At 40.6% G+C, this 2,728-nt stretch overlaps 1 pseudogene; it reads left to right on the forward strand.

Annotated features, from left to right (window-relative positions):
* Window positions 1-1,342: 1,342 nt before the first annotated feature.
* Window positions 1,343-2,390, forward strand: LOC101035413 (eukaryotic translation initiation factor 3 subunit H pseudogene; annotated as a pseudogene).
* Window positions 2,391-2,728: the final 338 nt, after the last annotated feature.

Genomic DNA, 2,728 nt, shown 5'->3' on the forward strand with positions numbered 1-2,728 from the left:
TCTACTATATTTCACTGATTGTTTTGGGCACTAGGGATAAAGAAGTGAACTAGAGGCTTCATCTTCCTGCCCTCAGGATGCTTATATTCTGGTGGGAGAGACAGATAATATGAAAGTAAAGAAGTATATAAAAAGGATATAGTTTTGGATGGTGATAAATGCTATAAAGAGTACTAAAGAAGGACAAGGTCTTCCTAGAACCTTGGGCAGAGCTGTGGGTGCCGTTTTAGATATATTGGTTAAAGACAGTCTTTGAGGAGGTGGCGTTTGAGCAAAATATGAATGATGTGAGATCAAGCCATATAAAAGTCTGAGGAAGTGAATTTCAGACAGAAGTGCAGCATGTGTGAAGAGCTGAGATGAGGAGGATCTTGGCACACTGGAAGCGCAGCAAGAAGGCAGAATGGTCAGAGCACACCTAGCCAGCTATCGGAAATGAGTTGAGGCTGACACATAGGCAAGGCAGGGCACAGAGACCTTGTGACATCACAAGACATTCTGATTTATTCTAAGTGTAATGGGAAGCCATTACGAAGGGCCTTTGAAAAAGAAAATTACATGGTCCAATTTTACAGTTTAGAAAGCTTGCTCTGTCTGTATGCAGAGAGGAGACTATCAGGAGAATCAGTGGAAGCAGGGATATGAGTCTTGCTGTAGTCCAGGTGAGAGTTGATGGTTCCATATACTAGAGTGGACATGATAAATATGCTGAGAAGTATGCAGATTTGGGATATATTTTGAAGAAAGGCCAACAGGAGTTGTTGGTAGACTGACGATAGGAAAAAAGAAAAAAACGGAAAAAGAGGGAAATGAATGATGACTCCTAGGTTTTTGTACTGAACTGAATAAATGGCAGTGCCATGGACCAAGATGAGGAAAACTGGAGTAGGAGTACAGTGAGTGGTTTCAGGGGAAGATGTCAAGAAGGACACAGTAAGAGTTGAAAACCTGTTAGGCATGTGGATGGAGATTATTGTGAATGGCTGGAGAAGCAGAGGATATCACCAGTAATTGGAAAAAAAGAATTATTTTGCCTACATGATTTGTAAGTATATTTAAAAGTCAGTTCATTAGAGGTAACAACCTAAGGAGGGAGAATACACAGAGAGAAGGAGAGGACCAAGGACACACCCTTCCACATGTAGAGACTGAGAAGAAAAAGGACAGAAAAAAGAGATGAGAAATAGCTGCCTATAAAATAGGGGGGACAAATGGAGAATGCAGGGTTCCAAAGGCACAAGTCATAGGACCCATACTTTGAGCCCTGGCTTCCTCATCTGCAAAATAGTACTTTCCTGTTAAAATTTGTAGGGATTCTCTTTCTTCCTGTCTGCTTGGAAACATGGCATCCCGCAAGGAAGGCACTGGCTCTACTGCCACCTCTTTCAGTTCTACCACCAGTGCAGCAGGGAAAGGCAAACGCAAGGGTGGCTCCAGAGATTCAGCCATGAAGCAAGTGCAGATAGACAGCCTTGTGGTATTAAAGATAATCAAACATTATCAAGAAGGACAAAGAACTGAAGTTGTTCAAGGAGTGCTTTTAGACCTGGTTGTAGAAGATTGGCTTGAAATTACTAACTGCTTTCCTTTCCCTCAGCACACAGAATATGATGCTGACTTTGATGAAGTCCAATATCAGATGAAAATGCTGCAAAGCCTTTGCCATGTAAACACTGATCATCTTCATGTAGGCTGGTACCAGTCCACATTCTGTGGTTCATTCATTACCTGGGTGCTCCTGGACTCTCAGTTCAGTTACCAGCACACTATTGAAGAATCTGTTGTTCACATTTATGATACCATAAAAACTGCCCAAGGGTCTCTCTCACTAAAGGCATACAAACTGACTCCTAAACGATGGAAGTTTGTAGAGAGAAGGAATTTTCCCCTGAAGCATTGAAAAAGGCAGTATCACCTCTGAGGACGTGTTTGAAGAAGTGCCGATTGTAATTAAAATTCAAATCTGATCAATGTCCTAATGTGGGAACTTGAAAAGAAGTCAGCTTAGCAGATAAGCATGAATTCTTCAGTCTTGCCAGCACTAATCATCTGGGGAAGAATCTACAGTTGCTGATGGACAGGGTGGATAAAATGAGGCAAGATATAGTTAAATACAACACATACATGAGGAGTATTAGTAAATAGCAGCAACAGAAACATCAGTATCAGTGGCGTCACCAGCAGGAGAATATGTAGCACCAGAGCCAAGGAGAATCCCTGCTCCTGGAGGAGGACCTGTCCAAACTCTTCAAACAGCCACAGCCCCCTGTCAGGATGGACTCACTGCTCATTGCACGGCAGATAAACACTGCCAGAACATCAAGGAGTTCACTGGCCAAAACTTAGGCAAGCTCTTCATGGCCTAGGATCTTCAAGAATACAACAACTAAGAAAAGGAATTTTCCAGAAAAGAAGTTAACACGAACACTTGAAATCATACTAAGGCAACTCTTGGAAGAAATATATTTGCATATTGAAAAGTATGGAAGTTTTTTTTTAATGTCATTACTGATTTTGGCTATAACAGTGTCTTTCTAGATATAATAAAAGAAATCTTGAAAAAAAAATGAGTTTGTAGGGATTAAATAAGATTAAGTATGTGAGGTCCTAGAAGAAAATCTGGCCATAATGAATATGCAATAAACTCTAATAGTTGGCAAAATTTTGAATGTTCCTTATGTGCATGACTGCTATGGTTTAAATGCTTTTTTTTTCTTTCCAAAGTTTT

Source organism: Saimiri boliviensis, chromosome 4, assembly GCF_048565385.1.
Source record: "Saimiri boliviensis isolate mSaiBol1 chromosome 4, mSaiBol1.pri, whole genome shotgun sequence".
NCBI classification, from domain to species: domain Eukaryota; kingdom Metazoa; phylum Chordata; class Mammalia; order Primates; family Cebidae; genus Saimiri; species Saimiri boliviensis.